The sequence below is a fragment of the Kogia breviceps genome, chromosome 20 (assembly GCF_026419965.1).
Source record: "Kogia breviceps isolate mKogBre1 chromosome 20, mKogBre1 haplotype 1, whole genome shotgun sequence".
In the NCBI taxonomy this organism is placed as follows: Eukaryota; Metazoa; Chordata; class Mammalia; order Artiodactyla; family Physeteridae; genus Kogia; species Kogia breviceps.
In genome coordinates, this window is record NC_081329.1 from 20,272,476 (window position 1) to 20,299,887 (window position 27,412).

Consider the following 27,412-nt stretch of genomic DNA (forward strand, 5'->3'; position numbering starts at 1 on the left):
TGTGATTGGGGTGGTGATGGCAATCTGGATTCCTGTCCTTGACGTTAGGAAGACGACCAGGTGGCTGATGGGGCCCCTGGAGGGGACGCCGAGAGGGGCATGGGAGGGCCCCAAAGACCTGCGTCCCTGTTTCGCGTTTTGACGCTGGTCTTCGCGGCCGCACAGATGGCAGGGATGGGCTGTAGCTGAAGTCTGCAATGACCTCAGTAAGGCTCTTGTTCTCCTGTTCCTTCCAGAGGATTCTCCATCTTGCTTCTTTGGAGCCAGTGGAAAGCAGGAGCAGCCAGCGTGCAGGCGACCATTTACCCTTTCCAGGCCTGGAAGAAAGAAAAATCAGCTGACCCAAGGCCCTGGGCCCTCAGCTTTCATGAGCTGACATCCTAGAATCAGTGAGTTCTCTTTGGTGTTAAACTTTCAGCACTTTGAACAATTTCAACAGGATCTCCCAGTGGTTACATGGCTTTCTCTTTACAACTGTTTGTTCAACTGTACTTATTTTTCTCTGTGTGTATCACACACACACACACACACACACACACACACACACACACACACAGAGGTAAAGTATCTCTCTTTCCCCCTCATCTCATCTCCTTCAAGAGAAAGCCTCTCTGAAAGGGGCCACAGTTTTGCAAATGAATTTTCAAAGCTGAGTACACAAACCATCCTTGTGGTCAAGGTCCCTATAAACTTGGGAGCTTCATTTTAGCCAGTAGAGCACTTCTGGCTAAAGCCAAACTTTCTCTTCTGTCCTTATCTGCAAACTCAAAATATTACCATTGTCCTAAGGAGGGTCTCAAGCCCCCTTCCCAAGCATCCCAGACCAGAGCACTTTAACATCCCTGATGCACAGGAAAGAGTCACGGTGAATCTGCTAGTCCTGTGGTTGTAACACTGAGCTGTAAGTGCAGCCCCTGTGTTGGCAAAGAAAGAAGCCAAGGCTCAGAGAGGCAGTGAGATCTGCTCTCTATCACACAGCTACTTTGAGGAAAAACCATTTCTCCTTACTCAAAGTGATTTGCTCTTGCAGTCATGCCCTCCAAGTAAGGCCCGATGGTTCCCTTGTACGAATTCAAGTCATGAATTAATGGGAGGGCCAGAAGTTCAAGCCACCAGCATCAAAGGGATGAGAGCTGACATGTACATCCAGGAAATCTGGTATGATTGGAGCCATGTGTAGATCTACTTTCTGGGGATAGAGAGAACTGAAAAGCTTGTTTAAATTATTAAGAAAATATGAATCTAATCTTCATCTGCAGTAAGCCAGGTGGGGAGCTGGGGAACGGAGCACCAGTGGAAGCTAGGTGATCTGGTTCAAGACAATGTGCCCCTGACAAAATGATGCTTGGAGAGAAACCTCCTGGAAGTATGGAATGTCTTCCTGCTGTCTAGAATTCCTTGATTATTTCTTCTAAAAGATATTGGTTCTATGGTAGGTCATACATATTTGGAACTCAGAACTTAAATATTTGTTGCTTATTCCATGCCCAGGGTCTCAGAGGCACTCAAGTTTTTGTTGAATGAAAGATGATTTGTGCTAAATGAATACATCGATGATACATTTAAATGTTTGAAAACTGCTAACTGATGTATTACTCTGAAATTAATAAGTTAAAATATAACAGGAGCGAATGTACAGCCATGTATTCAGTCTCCCCAAAATCAACAGGGACAAGAGGGAGGATATTTGTTTCAACAGCAGTTGAAATGAAACAGACGTGAGAGCTTTAGTTTACAACTCAGTAAGAGCCGAAGGTATGAAGCACGTACTGAAGAGCTGACGTGACGTTAGACTGTTTCTGTAAAAGAATGGTTTCTAGGTCAAGGCTGGACATCACTAGACTGTGCTCTTAGGTGATTCAACCTCACCTGGAGTATTGGAGTTGATAATTAGTTGTCACATCTTAAGAGGGACATGCATAAACAGACCATGTTCAGAGAATAGAGGGCATGGGGGCTAAAAGTCTAAATGCCATGATTTAGTATGCCCCGAAAGAACTCAGAATGTTTGGCTAGAAGACACAACCAAAAGTGACACCAAGATTGATTAGATGATATTCTAAAATTCATAAAAGATTTATGACTGTGGAGCAATATCCATAATTTATCACCAAAGGACCTGGGGTAGTTAAAGGGGGCATCCGCAACACGGAAGTCTCTGCTCCCATCGCCTGAAAAGTATTTCAGGTATAAATTAAAATGCTCTACGAGACATTGTTTTCCATAAACAAGGGGTTTAAATTATCCTGACCCACAAATAGAGATCATCCATATGTTATTTACCCAAATAACCATAGTCTTGTCCGAAATGTTAGATCATTCCACCAATAGATTTTTTTCTGTTGCTCCAAATCATTAATAAGAATTTTGACGGCAGTAAAAGCAACAAAATAAATCAATCCTTAATAAATAATATATAAATGCTCCTCTTCTTTCAGCAATGATTTATTAATATCCACTCACAGAGCTGCTTATTCTCTATATTGATGCAGGTTTTTAATCACGTATGAATTTGCCAAACCATATTTCATTCAATTAATGTACTTCCATCTGTTTTTAAGGAACTTTAGCAAATGCTTTACTCTATGATTCCCCTTACGTGCTACGATATGAATGCTGTGAAAAATAATGAGGTTAGTATTGCATGACTTCTTTTGTGAATGCTTAGATCATTTTCTAAGAAGCTTTACTTCTTTCGCTTAATATTCAATTGTCAAATTGTGCCAAGAAATAACAAGCCTCTTGTTCCCATGTTTGAAATTCATCTTTGTCAAATTTGGAAGATCCTGTTCCCCAAAGAACGTCTCAAAGGTTATGACCAGGCTTCTGGGATCTTTCCAAACTCTGTGAGACCTTGTCTGGACTAGGGAGGAGGAAACTGACGTAGAAGAGGCAGCTTCATGGGGGCAGACAGGTTCACTTGGGGGTGATTGCCCGAGGGAGGCACCGTGCTGGCAGGATCCTTAAAACGTGTCCAGTCTCAGCAGGAAGTCACGCCATCACACCACGGCCATGTCTCTCACTGACCCCTATGAGAAGAGTGTTTGTGTGGGAACTCAGTATTTCCATCTAGAGCTAAGTGTTTTACTATTTTCTTTACCATTCTAACCTTTATTTTCCTTCAATGCATCTTTGTTTTACGTTTTTCATTTTGAAGACTTCTCGTATTAAGGGATAAAATGGAAGAAAAATTGGAGGTCATTAGTTCTGTTGTTTATTAGTTGTCACTTTGGACAAGTCGCTTAACCCTACTTTATGGTGTTCAGTTTCATTCTTCCTTAGGCTAATCTTATGTAGCAGTGACTATACCATCTCTGTCTTCTTAAGTTCTCTTTCTGTCCATGGATTCAATCAAAGGCACTTATTACCCTTTAAAAAAATTTTTATTGCCACAGCTAATTTTTTCCCCAGTTTTACTGATACAGTTGATATATAACACTGTTAGTCCAAAGTGTAATGATTTGATGTATGTATATATTGCAACATGACTAGCACAATACGTTTAGTTAACATCAGTCACCTCACACAGATAACAAGTGCTGCAGAGGGTGTGGAGGAAAGGGAGCCCTCCTGCACTGTTGGTGGGAATGTGAATCGATACAGCCGCTGTGGAGAACAGTATGGAGGTTCCTCAAAAAACTAAAAATAGAGCTACCATACGATCCAGCAATCCCACTCCTGGGTATTTATCCAAGGGAAACAAAATCACTACCCTGTAGAGATATCTGCACCCCCATGTTCATAGCAGCACTATTTACAACATCCAAGACATGGAAATAACCTAAGTGTCCATCAACAGATGAACAGACACCCATTTAAAAAATTTTAAAGGTTCTTTCTTTAAAAATTTCTCCAGACTCACTCACTCTCACAATCTCACGCAGCCAGATCTTTGCTTCAGATTTTGATCCCTACCTCACCTCTTGGACTGGAAACCTTGGGTTGTCCTGCGGTTCCCTGGACACCTTTTGCCAGTAACATGCTGGGAGTTCCCTGTGCTTTTTGACTACGCTCTCGGGCCACCCCCCTGTTCACTCCTGTCCCGTCCTCCTGACACCCTCACCCACGCTGGTCAGCACAGCTGCCTAGGGCCAGAAGGTCAGAGTAGCATTGGACTTGAAAGCAACCCCACAATGAGAGCACGGAAAACCCGTAAAACCTCTAGACAGCTCTGTCATTACAAAATGTTCTCAATCCTAAAATGCGATATATTTGAAGGCAGCATTAGTTCAAAAAGCTTTTTTAGGAAAAAAAATAATAGACGTGCGCTGGAATTTACAAGGGATTGGATTTCAGAAGTATTTTAATGTTAAAAAAAAAAAAGCATGTCTTAGGATCGGGGAAACGCAGCGTTGTTCTTAGCGTTCGGCGCCTGCCCACCCTTCCTAGGGTTATTGAACAGGCTGGAGTGAAATCAGGAAAGAGCTTTGTGTTTCCCCACCGCAGTCGCCCTCAAACCTAACTTGGGCAGATTTCAGAATGCCCTGGTCCCCTTCAAGCCCCAGAAAATCCAGTATAATCCAAATCAAAACTTCACTCCCTCATCCAACAGAAGCTTCTCCCTTCTCTCCCAGCCCCACCTCGGCTCAGGTCAGACCCACTCCTTCTTCCTGCCCCTCCCCCGCTCTCTCCGCCGCCTCCAGGTGCCCGAGGGCCAGGGCCGGGGCAGGGCAAGGGCTCCGCACTGTGTAATGTTCCCTCTCACCACCGATGCGCGTGTACTGGAGAATTGCGCTGGCGTTCTGTGGGTTGGGTAGGCAAACCGCCCCGCCGCTCTCACCCCGCCGTCGCGGCCCACACTTCCTCGGACGCGCGGCAAGGCTGCACAAGGACCCCAGTCCCCGTCGGGGAAGAGGCACTTGGAGATGCCCTCTTAGGAGGCCCCTCGGCTCTTCCTCTCTGCACTTTGCTACTGCGCTCCCTTCCCCCAAGCGGCCAGCCCCCTTGGCCGTGGGCCTTTCCAAACTGGGGCCTTGCAGGTATGCCTCTCTCTGCCCTCTCTCCTCTCCCAGTCCTCAGCGGGGGCTTCAGCCAGCACCCTCCTGCAGGCTGCTTCGGTGGTGAGTCAGGCCCCAAGTCTCACGACCGGCAAACACAAGGGCCGCATTTCAAGGCCCTCCCAGGAACCCTCCCATGCCCCTCCAGCCACAGCAAGGGGAAGGCTGCAGAGTTTCAGGAGACCAGCCAGCACCTGGCCAGCTAGTGGGCTGTCCATCCCCCTATCCTGAAAATCACTCGACTGTCCGCCAGTGGTGCTTTAAGGTCCCTCTCCGTTTATCCTGGAGACAGTGGGAGGTGGGGGAGGTTTGGGGGAACCACAAGGCTCGCCCTGGCCCTACCATCCTCTCCAAAGAACCCTTCTTCTCTCCTAAAAGCCATGAGCCCCTCAGATGCCTAGGAGGTTGCTGGGTCGCTTGGCCTCCTTTTTCTAACTTAAAAACGAATGGGGTCGGCCCCTCCCTTTAGAAGGTGGATGATACTTATCCTTGTCTTTGGTTTGGAGGCCTTGGCAAAAATAGGACACAGGAGGAGTCTCCATCTACCTGTTACTCTCGTTCAACTCAGTTGAACAAACTTGGAGTGTATGTTGCTTGCCAGGCATTGATCTAAACGCTGGGATTACAAGGTGAGCAAAATGTAATCCACACCCTCAAAGGATCAGAGCAAAGCGGATGGACAAGCAGAGGGTCAGATGGGGGTGGGGGGCGTTCAGGGCGCAGCCTCCGCAGCCTGGGTGCCTGAGCCTGAACTCTTAGCAGCTGCCGGCCGTTGGGCAAGTTGCTTTAACTCTCTGCACCTCCGCTTCCCCACTTGTAAAGTGGGATAATCACAGTGTAGCTATTGTGATGATCAAACTAGTACAAGTATAAGTACATAGAACAGAGCCTAGCACACAGTGCAGTTATTTGCGTTAAACACAAAACACTGTGCTGTCCTTACTGCTTCAGAAGCTTCAGCTCATCCTGGACTTTACCTTTCCTTCTACTTGCCTTCCAGGTTCCGGCTCCTTTGCATGAGACTCCGGACATTGTCTTCTCTTTCTAGCTTGTTGTCACGTCCTTGTAGCCCCCAACTGGACTGAATCCACACACCAGTCACGTTATAACTCTGTTTTTCAGGGTGCCTCCTAACCCGTCCCCCATTTTAGCCCCTCACCGTGGGTTCATTTGAAACGTAACTCGCCCCTTTGAAATCTCCTTCCTAAAAACATAAGGCACACGTCTAAGTAAGCCCAGTGTTCCCTTCAGAACACTCACACTAAGTTCAGAGCACTGGTCCTCGTGTTGCTTCCTTGCTCTTCTGAGACATAAATCCAGGAGTTAAAGCAGGTCAACGTTTAGCACAATTAGATTTCTTGAAGCTCTCCAACCAACAATGACTTTTCAGTACCTTTATGACAGTTTCCTAAGTAGTTACTGTAACGGGATGTTCACATGATACTCCTCCCGTATGAAAATTTGGGTGAGACCCCCAAGCTGAGAACCGCCCTCAGAGGGTGTTAGATCGTCTGTGGAGGGCTGGCACGCGGTGGTCCAAAACTGGTTCCGTCACCCACCTCAAGAGCTTAGAAGAGGAGGCTAGGAATTTATTAGAACTTTGAAGCAGCCGGTGGCAAGGATTGGTTTGAAGAGAGTTGGCAGGAGTTGTGCATTCCCACCACTCCGTCCCCGGCCCACCCACCCCCTGCTTCGGGGGAGGGGGGTGTATTTCCCCATCACCTTAAGCAAGCGAGAGACATGAGAAACCGCTCGGAGAGCTCTATCTGTGAGGCTCAGAATTGGGTGGGTGCAGACTGGTAGCTGCCTACCATCTGCAAAGCCCAAAGAAAAGATGTGATTGAAACCGCTCCTGCCAGGGAGCAGAGTACAGAGACAGGGCTTGGGAGGGCAGGTACCCTGACTTCGGGGTGCACTAGGGGCTGTGGGCCAAGGGGGGAGTGACCAGCTGCATGCGACTCTGGCTTCATTAAAAGCACTGCAGGCTGGGGACTCCCATGACGTTGGGCGAGGTGCCAAGGGAAGACCCTCAAAGAACCCATGAAAGTGCTAAGTAGGAGAAAGAAGCATCCTGACTTCAGACTGCAGTGCTCTCGACCAGGTGAGCCCTTTCTCGCTTCCACCCTTTCCTTCACGCTTCTCCTGTTTTGGGGGAGCCTGAATCGAGAAGAGTTCCAACAGTGATGGAGCCAACGAGCTCCTACACCACCGCCAGCTCCTAATCTTGCATCTGGCCCAAGCTGGCAGGAAGAGAGGGCTCTAAATTGTATGACAAACTTGAATCCTGGATTGAACTGGACATTTTTATTGTCTGAAAAATGGGACGACTTGTTAATTCCACAGGACCTGCCTGAGATTTCATCCAGGAGCAAAGAAGAAGCACTCGACTTAGCACAGAAAAAAATAGCATAATTGCTTTCTTCTTGCACTCTTTTGAGTCCAGCTCATTTAAGGAAACGGTGACTCAGTAACAAGAAAGCAGAAGCCTTATCCTCTAGGGTCTAGATGGTCTGTGGACACAGAGGATGATTTGGTTGGAGTCTTGGAAGTATGATCCTCACATTAAGAGGTTCTTATGCATTAGGAACCCGCGCCCTGAGCGATGGCCCTTTAATCCTTTCTCCTTTTAGTTTCATCCATATGCTCTGATCGTCCTTCATCATGAATAAAAGATGCTATAGGACCAGGGGGAGTTCCTGTTGCCATCCTCAGGAGGGAGCTGAGCTCAAGGACATGACAGACATGGGAAACATTTGGCAAAAGACTGAACCCAAGGAGTGAGCGGGAAGCTTAGCCTCCAAGGCTGGACACAGGGTCTCTCTGGTGGTAGCACCGCGTGCACAAGTTCAGCACTTCACGGTGGCTGAGTGTGGGTGAGGGTTGTGGAAGCAAGCAGGTGAGTAAGAGCTCAGGGTGTGGCCCCCCCAAAAGACGGGGGAAAGTTGAGGGTGAAGAGAGGGGGAGGAGGACTGGGTGGAAGAGGAGGTCTGAGGAAGTTAGAAGGGCTCTGGCAGTGGGTTGCCAGACTTGGCAAATAAAAACACAAGACGTCCAGTCCTTTGTTTTATCTGGTCATTCTACTCTAGAGACTGTTGGACCAGGGGAGTGAGAATCAATATCTTTAGCATTTGCTATTGCAGCCAGTGGAGTCATCCAGAATTAAAGAGAGTGAAACAGTGTGGAAATAGAGTGTTCTCCATGTGAATCAGAGACAGGGCAAACGTTAGAAATACTAAGATGCATCAACTATCATCACCAGGAAACAGTCATATGGAAGGCACATTGCTTGCTTTGGTGATGGGAAAGACACTAGAGAGAGCAAATTTACATTACCTGCTTTAAAGAAATACGACTTAGATATAAATGACTCTAAGGGAAGTCACATAACAACGTAAAACATATTAAAAAGTAAGTACCTTCAGGCTTTAATTTAATTTTGAGTCAAATCATTTGGTTAAATGTATTCTTTATGTGACGCATAATTTCAGTCTTTTATTTTGCATTTCTGAAAATTCAAATTGTGAGCGTATGTTTGGCACAAATAATTTTAATGATATTTACTGTCTGCTGGATATTCCTAAAAGGTAGAACATCTTGAAAAATGTGTTCAAGTTATTTCAAACCACTTTCAGATCCTTGTTAGCAAGCAAGAGCCGAGCTCCCATCAGCAGAGGCTTTTGAAAAACTGACAGACACAGGTCCTGATCTGCTAGCAGTATCAGAAACGTGATTTTCATATCAACAGATTCCTGTGCAAGAGGGGTCATCGGTGCCACCTAAAGGGTCCCCGTCACAGGACCTCCCAACTTTAGTCACGTGATGACGGCCAGCATCAGACATGTTCTTAGAGCAAAATAAAGCTGCTCCCACCTCCCCAATATTTGAAAGTCTAAAGCTCTGGGAGACTGAGCAAAAAGCGCCTCACTTACTCCTGCCCTCCCCACACCCGCCTCTCAGATGAGCCGTGAGCATCTTGAAAAGTGATGCTGAACGTACTTTAGGATAACAGGTAACAGGGCATTGATGAATAAATCAAGAAACCCTTCACGGTGCAGATAGATGCTGCTAGAATTAAGGGGAGAGCTGAAATGCTCAGACAGGGGAGAGCTGAAATGCATCTTGCAGATCTAGAGGGAAACTTGAAGCTCAGACAGGTGAAGTGATTTGCTCAAGATCAACGAGACAGGGCCAGAGAGGCATTCCTGAGACCTGGACTTTATTCAGTATACTCTTAAAAAATATTTTCTTAAATTGTTATACAATTTTAAAGGTTACTTTCCACTTATAGTTATTACAAAATATTGGCCATATTTGCCGTGTTGTACAAAACATATGCTAAGTGAAATACGTCGTTGTACAATACATATGCTAAGTGAAATACATCAGACAGGGAAAGACAAATACTGTCTGATATCACCTATATGTGGAATCTAAAAAAATACAACAAACTAAGTGAATATAACAGAAAAGAAGCAGACTCACAGATACAGAGAACAAACTAGTGGTTACCCGTGTGGGGTAGAGGGACAATATAGAGATGACGGAATGGGAGGTACAAACTGTTGGGTGTAAGACAGGCTCAAGGATGCATTGTACAACCCAGGGAATAGAGCCAACGTTTTGTAATCACTGTAAATGGAAAGTAACCTTCAAAAATTATATTCAGTTTACTCTTAACATCCAGTTCCAAAGTCCAGATTTGTTTTTTTAAAAAATTGGGTTTTCTTAAACTAAAGTGCACCTATATTTGTGCCACCATCAGCACCTTAAATCACAAGTTCCTCTGTGAAAAATATTGTGATGTCTCTAGAAATTTCTCTCCCTGGGAGTCCCAAACTGTTAGTTCCTCACAGCCCCAAAGCCGTCCTTTTGGGAGCCAAGGTAGGTCTCCCCGATGATTCGCTAGGCCTGAATTTGAACTTCGAACATGACCTGGCATTCTCTCCTTCTCTTCGGATTCCACGTGTCCTGAAAACAGAACAGCAGCTCTCTGGAGGTCTGGAGAGCAGGCCTCTCTCTCTCCAGTCGCCCTCCCGAGGAAGAAAGAGACCTTCTCCCCACTGCTGCCCGCAACCCCTGGAGTTCCCAGGAGGGGCCTCTGCTCAGAGAGGCCTGAGCCCCCGAGGAAGCTGATGGATGTGAGACAGAGTGGACGGAGGCTCACGGGGGAGCAGGAGGCGTCTCTCTGATTATAACTGGGCTGCATTTGCCTTGTCGAACATTCGAGGCTGGGCTCAGAGTATGAAATAAGAGGATTTACAATTGGGCGCTTGCATCTTCGAGGGGAAGGGAGTGTGCAAACGCGAGGCTGCACCGTGGCCTTGGTTTTCTGGGCAGGAGAGCCCCCGGTGGGTGATAATGATCGCTCTCCTGCCCAACCCCACGGCCTCCTGACCAGTCTTCCCGGCCAGACTCTGGGGGGTAATTTGCTCTTTTACGTTGTGGTGTGAGATGCCTTTCCTTCTGTCTTCTTTTCTTTTATTCCTCATTTTCACAGTTTTACTGTCTATTTAAAACTTGTAGTCTTTTAGAAAATATAATACAAACGCCTGGAAAAAGAGAACCAGTGCAAAAGGAATACAGCAAAAATTATCTTCCTTCCACCCCTGTTCCTCCACGAAAGGGCCACCCTCTGGTACCAGTTTCTAGAGTTTATCTTTCCAGAGGTATTACATGAATTACCAGCAAAGTCTCTATCCACGCGTACGACGCACTTCCTGCCCCTTGCTGTTCCAGGCATACAGTTTCCAAAACACCATCCTGCTTAAAATATGTTAATAGACCCCAGCTTTCTGCAGGATAAAGCCTAACTTCTTCCTGGTGCAGAACATCTTTCACATCCGTCTCCCCAAATGAGCATCGCCTTCCAGGCCGGTGTCCACCTCCCTCTAGTTCCCCCCTCCTCCTCCCGCCCCACTCCAGGTTTTAGCCTCAGCACATCTCCAGGCCTGTGAGTCTCACTCCCGTTAGTTCCTTGGTCTGGAGACACTTGCCTCTTCCCTCTTCTCCTTGTCAAAGATCATTCTCATCTTTAAAGACTCAGTTCCAAGTGTCACTTCTGCTGTGAAACCTTCTCCAAGTTTCCCAGTCATGTTGACTGTTTCACCTGTCTTAGGATGCTCCCTGGAAAGTTCTGTATCCCTCAATGGGTGGTTCATTTATTTCCTGAACATCCTTGAAATGCCACACGTGCTAAGGACCAGAGAGACCATAAGCCATAACACAGTCTCCACCCTCAAGGAACTTAGGGTCTAGTGGGGAAAAGTAACCCACTACAACAGAAGTGTGTGATGAATGCATGGTGTGGGGCTCCACCAGAGAGGAGCCCTTTCTGCAGACTGGGCCAGGACAGAAGAGGAGGCAGAACCGAAGCCGATGCCTGAAGGTCTAGAAGGATGAGCCATACGAGAAGTTATGGAGAATGAGGAAGAGGTGAAATATCCCCAGGAGCCATGGCACATAAAGGGAAAGGCATGTGCACCTGCTGAGAAGCACCAGAGATCACGTGACGTCAAAGAGCTCCAACAATATGGCGGGCGGCGAGAGCCGCGAGGACGGGGTCAAGTGTAACGGAAGACAAAGTCTTCTGCTCCTACACAAACAATTGGTGTAGGGGCAAGTGACTCAACAAGCCTGGCAATTGGAGATTCATCGTCTCTGAGTTCCAAGTTGCAGCAGCTTCTGAAAGTTTACAGAGGATTTGGGGAAGGCCAAGGGTTGCCACTTACATGATTGACCTTGAGTACTCCAGGTGTGGGTGTTGACAAGGTGCCGCTAGGAAATTTGTGAAGGTTAGGATTTTGGTGAATTGCTCTGTAAATCCAGGTACGTAGTAATAATGCTAAGAGCTGTAGGGATTAGCCTACATTGGGGCCTCACTCTGCTTCCAAGGCTATTTTAAGTAATTTATGTGTTAGAGGATATTGAATCTCAACTACTTAAGGGCTGGGTATACCATTACTATCCCCATTTTATAAATGAGGAAACTGAGGTCCTGAAGTGAGGTCCTGAGGTTCAGAGGCTTTCCCAGTGGTGCAGAACTTGTCCATGGTGGAGCCAGGATTGAAACCCCAGCGGTCTTGTTGGAGCCCATATTCCTAACCACTAGGCATCACTGCCTCTGCCCAGCTGCAGTGGGCGGGTGTTTGGGTGAGCACACTGCCAGGACTAGGAGCCCAAGGCTCACTGTTCCAGAGACAGAGTCCGGGAAATCAGGGACAGATGGACAGTAGGCAGGGTGTGCATGGTTTGCCCTTGGCACCCTGAGGCAGCCACAGTCTGTAAATAACAACTTGGGGAGTTTAATTAACAGCCCACTTGCAGGAACGCCAAGAACAACAGGAACTCCACGGGTGAATGACTTGGGGGTGAAAATCAGAATTGAGGGGCCGTCTTTGCCATCTTTCAAGCTGCTATGGGTAGCAACAGGCAGACTGAACTGGCCAGGTTTTGGCAGGAGAGTGGGCTCCATTAATTACACAGATGGATCATTTTGCTCAGAAAAAGCCAGTGGACGGTTTGATGGAGCAACTTCTGCAACCATAAAATCAGGAGAAATGCATGGCTATCTCTGTGCTAAATGGGGCCCTGAAGAGATTAACCTCACAAACAAAGTGCAGATGATATGCATGAATGTCACCAGATGGAGGAAACTCCTCGTGATACTTGATTTCATGCCAGGGATGCTGGATTCAAACGTCAAATGATAGAAAAGTTTTTCTTGAAAGATGGCGTAGGGGGCTATAAGGAGAAGTGCTGGATTCTGATATGCAGAAGATTGGAATTTGATGTCAATGCCTTGAAGAGATCCCTGAATACATAAGCTTTAAGGAGGGGATGGAGTTGGGGGTTATAGCTATTTTATAGTCACTGTATATATTCAAAGCAAATGCATTTCAATGCCATCAACCCAGCTGTAAGCTTTGTGACCTTCCTCCTCTCTCAGGGAAGGGTGAGAGTGAGGCCAGTTGGAGATGGCAGGCCAGGCCATTGGCCTCTGGATCAGCACCCCTTACCATCTCGTTGGCCTTCCTTGCTGGTCCCGCGTGTGGGCTGCATTTCTGCAAGCTTCATGGTCAATGCTTTGACAGGCCGCTGCGGGGAAGCAGGATGAGCACAGCATTTCGGGTGTGAGGACAGGTGTTCAAATCACAGCTTTGCTACTGGCTAATGATATGCTGTTGGGGGAGTCAACTGAGCCTCAGTTTATTCGTCGGTGAAATGGGATAATAATCCCCCCACAGAGACGTTGCAAGGATTGAAATAGTGACATATGAGAGCACCTGTAAGCTGCAGGCACCATGAAACGCTAGCTTCTGTAGTTAGCAGGATTTTGAGGCATAATTTACCCGATAGCCTTCTTCTACCTCTGGTCTTTCACATCCCCCCCCCTTTTTTTTTTGATGTTGGGGGGGTAAGAGTTAATTAATTTATTTATTTATTTTTGCTGTGTTGGGTCTTCGTTTCTGCGTGAGGGCTTTCTCTAGTTGTGGCAAGTGGGGGCCACTCTTCATCGTGGTGCGCGGGCCTCTCACCATCGCGGCCTCTCTTGTTGCGGAGCACAGGCCCCAGACGCGCAGGCTCAGTAGTTGTGGCTCACGGGCCTAGTTGCTCCACGGCATGTGGGATCCTCCCAGACCAGAGCTCGAACCCGCGTCCCTGGCATTAGCAGGCAGATTCTCAACCACTGTGCCTCCAGGGAAGCCCCTCCCCTTTTGTTTTGTTTTGTTTGTTTTTGCTATTTTTTGTTGCACTAAAATATACACACATAAAATTTAGCACTGTAACTGTCTTTAACTGTACAATTCAGGGGTATTAAATACATTCACAATGTTGTACAACCACCGCTATCCATTTCCAGAACTATTTCATCATCCCCCACTGAGACCCTGTACCCATTAAATAGTAACTCCCCATTTTCCCCTCTCCTCAGCCCCTTGTAACCTCTATTCCACTTTCTGTCTCTGTGAACTTGCCTATAATACATATTTCATATAAATGGAATCATACAATACTTATCCTTCTATGTCTGGCTTATTTCACTTAGCATAATGTCCCCAAGGTTTATCCATGTTGTAGCATGCATCAGAATTTCCTTCCTTTTCCATGCTAAATAATATTCCACTGTATGGCTAGAACACAGTTTGTTTATGTATTCATCTGTCAGTTGTTTCCACCTTTCAACAATTGTGAATAATGTTGCTATGAACATTCAAGTACAAGTATCTGTTTGAAGTCCTGCTCTCAGTTCTTTTGAGTATATATCTAGGAGTGGAATTGCTGGATCATATGGTAATTCTACGTTTAACTTTTTGAGGAACTGCCAAACTGTTTTCCACAGCAGCTGCACCAGTTTACATTTCCACCAGCCACGTATGAGGGTTCCAATTTCTCCACATCCTCACCAACACTAGTTATTTTCCCTTTTTAAAAATATTTTTTTTAATTTTATTATTATTATTATTTTTTTAATTTTCCCTTTTAAAAAAATAATAGCCACCTAAAGGGTGGACTTGGTAACCCCATTTGCTTTGAGGAGTATCAGTTATATCTCCATGTGGTGAGAAACTCCAGAGTAGATAAAGTTGCCTGTCTACCCCTGGAACTCTGGCGTATCAGGGAGCATATCTGGCACCAGGATTTCTTTTTGCAAAAGTTTTTATCCAAAGCAAAATGGTTTTCCAGGGAGGAACTGGGAGAAAGGCTTGGAACCATAGTCACTTGACAGTTCTGTCCATCTGTTTATTTATTCATCCATTCATTTTTTTCCCTCATTTATTTATTCCACAAATATTTATTGAATGCCTGTTTTGTAGGGAGCAAGGAAAAGTTGTGTCGAATTCTGTGGCAACTGGATTTTAGAATCCACAACACCAGAAATTAGAAGGGACCTTAAGAATCCTCTTGTCCAAACACCTACCCCACTCAGCAATGTTTCCTAAAACTAGAGAGATAGGAACAGAGCTCAGGTTTCCAACTCAGTGATCAGCCAGGAATGATGTAGCCAAAGCCAGGCAGCAAAACTCCTCAAACTTGCAGGAGAATGGGTTTAAAACAAGGGCAAGCATTTGTAGGGAAGCTCTCTTTTCTTACATCTCACTAGAAAGTCCAGTCACTCGATAAGCCAGTGGGATTTGAACACAGTAAAACAAGTGTGAAGAAAACCTGATTAGATAAGGCTTGAGTACTCACATAGTCCTTATATTGTGATAACCTCCCTCCCAAATGTCACCTACAGGCTGTGTGCAGTGGGGAACACCGCTGACTTGGAATCTGAAAGCCAGGCAGGAGTATGAGTATTTGATTTCAATCCAGGAAAATTCCAGAGGACTAAATTCAGAGGATTTATGAACACAATCATATCCAAACAACTGGATTTCATTGACAAACACAGCCTTATTTTCTAGCTCAAACTGGGACATTTCAACTATATTAAAAGGCAGAGATAAAGAGATGGAAACAGTAGATAGAATGCAACTCACAGAGTTTCCACATATATGTTTATTTTACTCTGGTTAATGTTTAAGCCTCAGGAGTCCAAAAATAAATTAGAATCATAGACAGCATCATTTCCTAAAGCCATGCTCTCTTCCTGTACACCCTCGAAAGCCACACAAAAGTCCAAGATGGACCTCATCTACTCGTAACAGGGAGAGAGCAACATTTTCTCAGATCCAGGTGGAGCTTTGCAGAAAGAGCTTCCCAATCTTCATGACCATAACCATGGTGTCCAAGATGATAGCTGGAAAATAAGGTCAAATGCCATTATAGGAAACTTCCCATAACTTGGATGCCAGTAGCCCTAGTTTCCATTCCATCTGTAATCTGGTTTCTCTACCTCATTTAATATTTTACTACCATTTTTATGTACATGGAAGTACTTCACAGAAGTAATTAATGTCTTAAATATATATAAGGCCTTTCCACGTAGGACTATTAGGTTCAGCATTATTCTGCTGGGTGCTGCAAGGCCCTTGGTTGTGTCCAGGTTTCTGTGCTTATACAGCAGGATGCCAGAATCTCAAAAGGAAGCAGAAGGCTGAAGACTAAAGGTCACCCTGCAACCAGGTAACGGATGAGGATTCAGCTGGTGATTGAGTCATCTTTGATCCCTAACCTCCCTGACTGCCTTCCTCTCCGCTCTTCTCGTCCATGGCTTAGCACCTTGAGCTGCTGCTCCGCGTTCTTGACCTGCTTCCTGCTGCAACCCCTCCACCATCTAAAGAGTCACCCCATCCCGTCAGGCTAGTCCTGTCTCAGATTAATCCCACTGCAGGGGCTCTGCAAGAAAAGCCTAAACTCCTTCAATATGTTTTAAAAAGATTTATATTATCACAAACATTTCAAAAGAAGGAGCAAGGCATCGGTGAAATTTACCATGAAATTAACCATAATCCTGCCACAAAGTATTCAACTAATTGAGATTACAGTTCAAACACTAACACAGGATTCAGTGCAGTTACTAAAGGAGGTTATGCAAAATAGATGCTATGCAAACGCGTATCTAAAAGGGATGATGGATAAGGAAATTTTTTAAAGTTTTTCTTCCCAGTTTTACTGAGATATAATTGATGTATAACACTGTATTAATTTTAGGTGTACAACATACTGATTTGATACATGTATATATTTAAAATGATGACCGCAATATGTCTAGTTAACATCCATCACCTCACATAGTTACAATTTTTTCTTGTGATGAGAACTTTTAAGGTCTACTCTCTCAGCAACTGTCAAATATACAGTACAGTGTTGTTAAGTAGTCACCATGCTGTACTTTATTAGTTTTTTTTTAAATAAATTTAGTTATTTATTTTTGGCTGCATTCGTCTTCATTGCTGCGCGTGCGCTTTCTCTAGTTGCAGCGAGCAGGGGCTACTCTTAGTTGCGGTGTGCAGGCTTCTCATTGCGGTGGCTTCTCTTGTTGCGGAGCACGGGCTCTAGGCACTTGGGCTCTGGTAGCTGTGGCACACGGGCTCAGTAGATGTGGTCACAGGCTCTAGAGTGCAGGCTCAGTAGTTGTGGTGCACGGGCTTAGTTGCTCTGCGCCATGTGGGATCTTCCCGGACCAGGGCTCGAACCCGTGTCCCCTACATTGGCAGGCGGATTCTTAACCACTGCGCCACCAGGGAAGTCCCCCATGCTGTACTTTACATACTCAGGACTTATTTATCTTTTAAGTAGAAGTTTGTACCTTTTAGTCCCTTCACCCATTTCATCCCCACCCCACCCGCACTTCTTTAAGGAAGTATTTCAGGGGGATAGGAGAGGAGATTGGACAAGGGGACCTTCCAACTGTGGGATTTGATGATGGTAATAGTCTCCAAGATCAGGACTGGTAAGATCAATCCTACTTAATATCTAGATCTACCGGTTTTCTGTCCCATGGGGCGGATGGGGACCAAATCACCAAACCTTCAGGGAGTGCAAAGCGCAGAGAAAGTCAATTTGGGGAGGGACTGAGCATGCGCCCTGCGCTCCCGGAGCGGATGTTTCTGCTGGAGCGGAGGAACACTTCGGTACCGCGAGAAGTACAGCGAGAAGTACCGCGAGAAGTACTGCGAGGTTTCCGGGGTGTCCTTTTTAATCTGCGTAGACACTGTTTTTCTTCTGATCCCATTACTCACGTTGGACTATCACAACGTACTGGCCTCTCTGGGCCTGGAAAACCGAGCCTGGTGACTGCCGAAGCACCAAGGCACGTCTTGGAAGTCCACGGGACACTCAGAGAGATGCCTATTTCCTGTCAGGTAAGGGAAACCTTACAATGCAGTGATTCTAGATTCTAGCAGTTGCTGTATGTTTGCGAAGAACTTGCTAAGGGGTGGGGACATTTTCTCCTGGGTTTGTGCTTCCATGAGGAGGACTTCTTTTAAGGTACCGCCAAGCCTCCATCCACCCATTCCGTCTGGAAAGGAAGTCAATCGTCTGGTCGGGGTATTGGGAGGAGAATCTCAGCCTGTGTGGTTCAGCGCTTCCTGGTTCCTCCTTGTTCCATACCTGCCTACGGGCAGCTCCCATCCCTCCTGTGCTCCCTTCAGGAAGAGGGGCCCAACCCCGCGGGAAGACCTGCTGAGCTCTGGTCCCTGCGGGTATTTCAGAGGCCAAGTGTTAGCACAACCCGCAGGCTGCAGATCTACAACCACACTCGCTAGCCGGCTTATTTGTAATAACGCTGACATGTGGCTCCCCAACTGTTGACTGCCTGTATCTTTCTCTCTATGGATTTTGAATTCAGGTGGAGAAGATGGGTATTATGTGTGAGCCCCTAATTCCCAAACAGCTTCAGTGTTCAGAGCTTTACTTGCTTTATTCTAATTGTCCCCCAGTCCAGCACGTGTGCGTGCCACACAGGTGCTCACGCCTGTACATTTCCCCCTCCTGTTTCAGAGTCCCCAACCCCTGCTCTCTTCCTCTTGAGGTCCCAGGTCATCTGACACATCACGCTGGGTGATCTGGCCTGAAAGGGCTCCAGGCTTCCTTCCACTGAGGGGGACGTATCACTGCCGAGGTGCCGCGGGTCACGCCCTGGCTCCAGCAGCGTGCGTGTGCCTCTTCCACTGGGTGGACAGATGGACATCACTGAGCCCATTTTCCGTGGAGGACCCCTGGGCGCTCTGGACCACCTCCTCTTTGTCAGGCCTGACCCCCTTTCCCTTCAAGATTCCTGGGGCCATTTCCCTTAACCTTGACGCCAGGAGCCCTGCTCTGCCCAGCAGGTTTGGCGGGTCAGTTATAAAACACAAGCATTTTCTGGCAGGAAACTAACCACCAAGGAAACAAGACTGTCTCCAAAATCAGGTCAGCGTCAGGTCAAATAAGCACAGCCTGGAATTTTTAAGTATCTGCAGGAGCTGATCCCACAATCTTGTCTCTCTCGTGTGCGAGGGAGGGACACTGGTGATTTTCTGACAGTTGCCAGAACACAGGGCTCTGTGAGAGATAGGACGTGAATGCCAAGCACTTCCCTCCAACGATGGTGGTGAAGGAGAATTCATTAATATGTGGTTCCTGACGCCGTTCACTCAGCTGCCAGAGCCCAAGGGGGCCCAGGAAGGGGCTCCAACTAAGGCCTCCTAGCTCTCCAGCTCTGAGAATTGCTGGGGACCTTCCGGATATATTTATTAAAGTTTAAATAGGGTCATGCGGGGTGGCCAGGGGTGTGGGTGACGACACCTCTGGAGTCGTTCATTGCCCAACCAGAGAGACATGCAGCAGCCCTGGGGTCCTGCGGAGACAAGCAGGTCCCCACCGAATGACCTTATGGGACAATTTTGCCACAGTCTGGGCTGGATTATCAGTTTCAGAGATTTGGCCACTTCATTTATCAGGAGAACAGTGGCCTCTCTTAGGGAAGGAAGCACCTTAGCCATGTTCACGGAGCCCGCTGTGATTAAAAATAGGAAATACACCTAACACAGGGACTATAGCCAATATTTTATAATAACTCTAAATAGAGTATAACCTTTAAAAATTGTGAATCACTATATTGTATAGCTGTAACATATATAATATTGTACAGCAACTATACATCATTAAAAAAAGAGGGAGAAATACACCAGCCACTCAGAATGGACCACCTGGGTTGGGACAGGCTCTCTGTATTGGGCGAGTGGACACTCACCCATGATGTTCTCGGCTCTGTGATCGACTGTCCCTTTTTCTGATGGCTGCCGTCTCTTTAGAGATGGAGAAATGGCCAGTCCCCATTGTTACTGAGTCCTGCCAGGCTGGAGGCAGTCTCTCTTAGATGACTTTGTTCTCTTGCTTTGATCCGCTGTGTACAAGTTTAGTAGGTTTATCTGGGTTGCTTTGAGACACCCGGTTTATCCCAGCCCCCAGATACGGAGGTGCTCCTGAGGCCAGCCAGCAGCCCTAAATGCTTCGCTGCACACCAACCGTGAACACACCATGTTCTTTCCCCGTTCCGCGCACTTACTGATGTGATACCCCCCGTCCGATCTCTGCTTCCTCCAAGGCGCAGCTAAGACCCACCTCCTGCAGGAAGCCTTTCTTAACCTTTCCGCCCTTGCTAATCTCTCATCCTTTGAAGCTCTGTAGTACTTGGAGATAATGGAACATAATTTAGCCCTTAAATGGATACTGGCTAGTATCAATCACTGTCATTTCCTCTGTGCACTCTTGCACCAACCAGACTCCAAGCCATTTAAGACTAGAAAATGTATTCCATGTTTCTTCAGCCTCCCCATCATTTCTTGCCCTTCCTGACCACCCATTATTGTCTGAGCCGTGCATTTTGTCACTCAATTCCGTTCCATCTGAATGCATACTCTAGTTTAAGGTATAAGAGTTCTGTCTGCACAACTGTAGCCAAGGTGGAGTGATATTAGCTCCAGGCTGAGGTGGCACCAGGCAAGGCCCTGTGTCAGGGTCTGATCCTCACGGGTCTTAGCCAGTGTTTGTGGTTGCCCTGAAGGTGGCCCCCACTAGCCTCGAGGGGCAGGCTTTCGCATCAGGCCGATCTGCACGTGAGTCCTGGAGCCGTCACTTACCAGGCGTCCCTCGAGGCAGGACCTCACCTAAGCTTTCTAGATCTCCATTTACTCATCTGTAAAATAGGAGAGGGTATATATAATACCATCCACCACACAGATCTATTTTGGGTCTTAAGTGCCATCATCCCCTGAAAACATGAGGCATGGAGAATAGGAGTTAAGAGCAGGGTTCTTTGGGATCAAATCACGTGACCTTGATTGACCAAGAGACTTCATTCCCTAAACTTCACCTGTATAATAGAGATTATCATGTGAACCTCATGGGCTTCTTGGGGATCATGCCAGACGATATTAGGTACTTGTGTGTTATTATTGGTAGTAGTCATCGTAAAAAACTGTTAACACAGTAACTGGCACATGAAAAGTGCTCAAAAATTGTATCTCCACCATGCTTGTTTGTTTCCCTCTGAGGTATCAGGCTAGATCCGCGGGTCCCTTTTTTCCACATCTGCCATCCACACAACTCAAAGCAGGGCTTGCAGCCTCGTCAAATCTTTACACCACGGCAGTCCTAGGAAAGCAGAGGTGCAGCATCTACTGCTACACAGCGTGCTCTCAGCCCCACCACACCACCCACGTTATCATGCACCACTAACTCCTCCATCCTACAGAAGACTTGCCATAAATTCTTACTGGAGCGTGGCACGTAACAATTTGTAGCGAAATAAAATCTGCAAGATTCTTCCTGTAGCAGAAATTTTGACAACAGCTCTTTTCCCAAAGGACAGCACAGAGGATGCCTGCTCTAAGGGAAAATAAGCTCTCCAGGAGGCGGGGAGAAAATCCCCTCTCCGCCCTGCAGTGCAGGGGACCATGGGCATTTTCAGGAGCTTGGCGTAGCATGTTGATTCCTGTGGCTGTAGACCGTTTGATGTGCAGGCTGTCAGCCCACCTCGCTTGTGCGGGATGATCCAGCAACCTTCCACCTTTTGGTCCTGGACGGATGCTAGAAGCCTCTCTGACCTCTCCGTCCTTTACCGTGTACAGTCCAATCTTGGAATCTACAAATGAAGGCTCTGAGCCCTGGCCAAGTTGAGACTGTTAGTACAGATAACTTCTGAAATTCTTCCTTCAAGTTTCTGTCGCTTATGGTTTATTACTTAATTTTTATCTGTACCTTTTAGGTAGTGATTTTAATGCAGCTAAACAGGTGCCATCGTTTACTCCTCCAAGGGCCCTGCTTTTCTGTAATGATGAAGAGATCCACTGTATTCCTGGTTAATCATATTAGCTTAAATTTGTGGGCTGCCTCCAGGAAAACGAGAAAGGTATAAAGATGCAGCGTGGCTGTTCTTCATTTTTACTGTAGCTCATTCTGGCCCATTTAATTATTGGATTTCAGGAAATCAGGACCATTTAATTGTGTCAAGGGCACAGCGGGAAAACTGCAAAGAGGCTATAATGACTCGGGGAAGAAGCAAATCCAGATGTAACAAAGGATGATTCTAGAAGCTTCACCATAGCTAAGCATAAGGTGCTACAAACTCAGAAGGAAGGGCTAATGAAAAAAAAGCAGCACAAGCATACTTAAAGCCATGATTAGCTGATAGAGGAAGGGAGAGATGAAAAGAATATTAAAACCACTGATAAGTCTAAAATACATTTACATTTGCCTGTGAAATACAGTCACGCCCAGAAACACACGCTTGGGTCCTCAGAGTCACAGAATAACATCTGCGCCTCCAAGAGACTTCCTGCCATCCAGTAATACATCACTGACCCAGAATCAGTCTTGGTAGAGGTGTGGAGGGGACTGATTCAAGAGGTCTGGCACGGGGACCCCGTTTAACAGACATCCCAGCACGTACTGACGCAGCTGGTTAATAGAACACACTTCGAGAAACTCTGGAGGAGGTGACTCCAGGATTTTTCAGCTGTATGTAATATACACAGAATCTCTAAACATTCAATGCTTTGTATATCTTACACATTCATGGCCTCTGTGTACATATGCAGGGAGAGACTATACACCATCTGTCTCTACTGTGTGTATGGATTCCACATGTGCCTCATTTATAAGAGAACAACTGAACTTTATAAGTTTTCGGTAAAATCAAATAAATACGGTGTGTGGATTTGAGTATTTTCTTTCCTTACTTGGCCGAGGAGGAGAATTTAATTTATAAAGGATGACCAGAATCACAAACAAAGCTCCACATCTCTGAGAAGTAAATACAGAAGCGTCTGTGTGCCTGACTTCAGGGACCCTTCCAAACAAACTTGGGCATCTCGTCTCTGCTGTTCTGATGGCTTCTCTTCCCTTTCAGCCTCAAACCTGACGTTTGACCTCCAAAGTCGGATGGCTTATGGAGGCCCCAGCACTGGGAAGTTACTAATGCTGTGCTCTGCCCTGTCCTGCCCAAGTGGAAAAGAATTTGTTTCTCTGTTAATCAGTCACCTTCAGGTCTGGCAAATAGGCTTCAGCTCTTGGGCTGATTATGAACATTTTGCAGAGGCGGAGCAAAGGAGTGAGTAGAGAAGGATTCTGGGGCTCTATATGGGCTCCAAATGAAAGCGTGTGACATGCGCCCCTACTGGGTAGGATGGGGTCCCTTTTGTATCACCTATGTGCCAGTCCAGCCCTGGGTTTTATCTTTCAAAGACCTGCTCTCGGTATAGATAATTGTAGAAATGTAAGAGAACTTAGAGATTTGATAGCTAAGGGGTAGGTCTTCCATCTCCTGACTCCACATTTCACGTTCTTCCCAATAACCCATTTCACAAACATTATCCACACTAGTGGGGCTGAGACTGTGGGAGGCTGCAAAATGTCAGCGCCCTCCCATTCTTCCAGGCCGCCTGTTCCTATTTGTAGCAGAGGCCTCTTCTGTGTAATCCAGACAAGCTTTGCTAACAGTAGTGATTTGGGGTTGAAGATGAGACAGTAGTAATCCCAAACCAGATTGCTGGGGGTTCTTGGGGAGGACATGCCTTCACTACGCCAGTGTCCTTATTTCCAAGTGGCATTTTCAAGCCTTCCATAGCTTATCAATGATGCCCTGCACTTGAATTCCCCCACTTCCTTTTATTTTTTTCCCCAGCTTTATTGAAATATATTTGACATATAGAATTGCATATATTTGAACTATACAATGTGCTATGTTTATACATTGTGGAATATCATCACAGTCGTTACCATATCTGTCACTTCTTAGTTATTTTTCTTGTATGTGGTAAGATCACTTAAGATTTACTCTTTTGGGCTTCCCTGCTGGGCAGTGGTTGAGAATCCGCCTGCCGATGCAGGGGACACGGGTTCGTGCCCCGGTCCGGGAAGATCCCACATGCCACGGAGCGGGTGGGCCTGTGAGCCATGGCCACTCGCTGAGCCTGCGCGTCCGGAGCCTGTGCTTCGCAACGGGAGAGGCCACAACAGTGAGAGGCCCGCATATCACAAAAAAAAAAAAAAAAAAAAAAAAAAAAAAAAGATTTACTCTTTTATCTCTCTCTCTCCTCATAATCTCTCTCTCTCTCCTCATAATCTCTCTCTCTCTCCTCATAATCTCTCTCTCTCTCCTCATAATCTCTCTCTCTCTCCTCATAATCTCTCTCTCTCCTCATAATCTCTCTCCTCATAATCTCTCTCTCTCCTCATAATCTCTCTCTCCTCATAATCTCTCTCTCTCTCCTCATAATCTCTCTCTCTCCTCATAATCTCTCTCTCTCTCCTCATAATCTCTCTCTCTCCTCATAATCTCTCTCACTCTCCTCACATTCTCTCTCTCTCCTCATAATCTCTCTCCTCATAATCTCTCTCTCTCCTCATAATCTCTCTCTCTCCTCATAATCTCTCTCTCTCCTCATAATCTCTCTCCTCATAATCTCTCTCTCTCCTCATAATCTCTCTCTCTCCCCTCATAATCTCTCTCTCTCCTCATAATCTCTCTCTCTCTCCTCATAATCTCTCTCTCTCCTCATAATCTCTCTCACTCTCCTCACATTCTCTCTCTCTCTCCTCATAATCTCTCTCTCTCCTCATAATCTCTCTCTCTCCTCATAATCTCTCTCTCTCCTCATAATCTCTCTCCTCATAATCTCTCTCTCTCCTCATAATCTCTCTCACTCTCCTCACAATCTCTCTCTCTCTCCTCATAATCTCTCTCTCTCTCCTCATAATCTCTCTCTCCTCATAATCTTTCTCTCTCCTCATAATCTCTCTCTCCTCTTAATCTCTCTCTCCTCATAATCTCTCTCTCTCCTCATAATCTCTCTCTCTCTCCTCATAATCTCTCCCTCTCTCCTCATAATCTCTCTCTCTCCTCATAATCTCTCTCTCTCCTCATAATCTCTCTCTCTCCTCATAATCTCTCTCTCTCCTCGTAATCTCTCTCTCCTCATAATCTCTCTCTCTCCTCATAATCTCTCTCTCTCCTCATAATCTCTCTCCTCATAATCTCTCTCTCCTCATAATCTCTCTCTCTCTCCTCATAATCTCTCTCTCTCCTCATAATCTCTCTCTCTCTCCTCATAATCTCTCTCTCTCCTCATAATCTCTCTCACTCTCCTCACATTCTCTCTCTCTCCTCATAATCTCTCTGTCCTAATCTCTCTCTCTCTCCTCATAATCTCTCTCTCCTCATAATCTCTCTCTCCTCATAATCTCTCTCTCTCCTCATAATCTCTCTCTCTCCTCATAATCTCTCTCTCCTCATAATCTCTCTCTCTCCTCACAATCTCTCTCTCTCCTCACAATCTCTCTCTCTCCTCATAATCTCTCTCTCCTCATAATCTCTCTCTCCTCATAATCTCTCTCTCTCCTCATAATCTCTCTCCTCATAATCTCTCTTTCTCTCCTCATAATCTCTCTCTCTCTAAAAAAAAAAAAAAGAAGATTTACTCTTTTAGCAAATTTCAAGTATACTATATAATATTATTAACTGTAATCACTATGCTGGACATTAGATCTTCAGGAGCTGTTCATCTTATACCTGGAAGTTTGTACCTTTGACCAACATCTCCCCATTTCCTCCACCCCTCAACCCCCTGGTAACCACCACTCTACTCTTTGGTTCTATGCATTGACCTTTTCTCTCTCTTTCTTTTTTTTTTTTTTTGAATTCCACATACAAGTGATACCATTCAGTATTTGTCTTTCTCTGTTTTGCTTATTTCACTTAGCATATTACCTTCTAGCTTCATTCATGTGTCACAAACGGCAGGGTTTCCTTTTTAAGGCTGAATGATATTCTGTTGTGTATATATCACACCACATTTTCTATATCCATTCATCGGGAGTTACATACTTAAGTTGTTTTTATACCTTGGCCATTGTAAGTAAGGCTGCAGTGAACCTTAGAGTGCAGATACCTCAAGACAGTGATTTTGTTTTCTTTGGATATATACCCAGCAGTGAGGTTGCTGAATCATATGACAGTTATTTTTAATTTTTTGAGGAACCTCCAGCCTGTTTTCCATAATGGCTGTACCGATTTATGTTCCCACCAGCTGTGTACGAGGGTTCCCTTTTCTCTACATCCTCAGGACAGGTTCCTTGGCTCGTCTTTTTGGTAATAGCCATCCAGACAGGCGTGACGTGACATCTCATTGTGGTTTTGACTTGCATTTCCCTGGTGGTTAGTGTGGTTGAGCACCTTTCCGTGTGCCTCTTAGCCATTTGTATATCTTCTTTGGAAAAATGTCTACTCAGGACCTTTGCCCATTTTAAAATCAGATTATTTATTTACTTATTTTGCTATTGAGTTGTATATGTTCCCTATGTATATTTTAGATATTGACCACTTATCAGATATATGGCTTGCAAATATTTTCTCCCATTCTTTAGGTAGCCTTTTTTTTTTTTTTTTTTTGGTGCTAGGCGGGCCTCTCACTGTCGTGGCCTCTCCCGTTGCGGAGCACAGGCTCCGGACGCGCAGGCTCAGCGGCCATGGCTCACGGGCCCAGCCGCTCCACGGCATGTGGGATCTTCCCGGACCGGGGCACGAACCCGTGTCCCCTGCATCGGCAGGCGGATTCTCAACCACTGCGCCACCAGGGAAGCCCTAGGTAGCCTTTTAATTTTATTGATTCTTTTCTTAGCTGTGCAGAAGCTTTTTAGTTTGATGTAGTCCCATTTGTCTATCTTTTTGCTTTGTTGCCTATACTTTTGGTATCATATTCAAAAAATCATTGCCAAGACCACTGTCAGGGAGCTCTTTCCTTATGTTTTCCTCTAGGCATTTTATATAAGGTCTGTTTTTCAGATCTTATATTTAAATCTTGAGTGCACTTCAGGTTCATTTTTGTGAATAATGTAAATGACATTCTCAAGCCTTTGGTCGCTTATCAGAGATTCCTGCTCTAGTTGGAGTCTTCCATGTCCTAACCCAATATACAGACTTGTCAGGTTTGCTGATTCTAAAGCTATATATGTTCATGAACTGACACAGGACAGGTTTTACCCCCTGTGAAGTGTATGACTCTTCCTCCAATTGGCAAGCATTCCAGTGAACAGTTTTCTCTAGAGATCTTGCTGTACACTCTTATGATTCATTGGCTTTATTTATTATTATTTTTTGACAGGGGGTGGGGGAGGAGTGGAAAGAGAGATTGAATTAACTGGAAATAAATATTATGCCTACCCAGCATGTAAGTTCTTTGATTTCAGACAGGATGATTTAGAGAGCAGAATCTAGGTGATAGGAGAGGATAGCACCAAAGACAGAAAGGGAGGGAAGCTAGTTGTAAGTGGATGAAGCTGAAAGAGCAAGGGAGTTATTGAGTTATACTGTTCTCATAGCATTTCTGTTGTATTGTTTTATTGTAAAGAAGAATCAATAAAAAGATGATGCTCAAAGCTTTTAATTCAGTAAAACTCATCTAGGGCCAAATACAGCTGACAGTAGCCTGACTTTTTAAAATGCAAACACTGAGCTCAGATTTATTACTTTTTATGTTATGAAT

The 27,412-nt window shown here is 45.7% G+C and overlaps 1 long non-coding RNA gene across 1 annotated transcript in view; it reads left to right on the top strand.

Annotated features, from left to right (window-relative positions):
- Positions 1 to 241: 241 nt before the first annotated feature.
- Positions 242 to 27,412, top strand: part of LOC136793300 (uncharacterized) — a 65,098-nt gene continuing 37,927 nt past the window's right edge. The window contains exon 1 of the long non-coding RNA XR_010838428.1: positions 242 to 389. This is a non-coding gene — a long non-coding RNA (uncharacterized lncRNA). The remainder of the gene's footprint in view (positions 390 to 27,412) is intronic.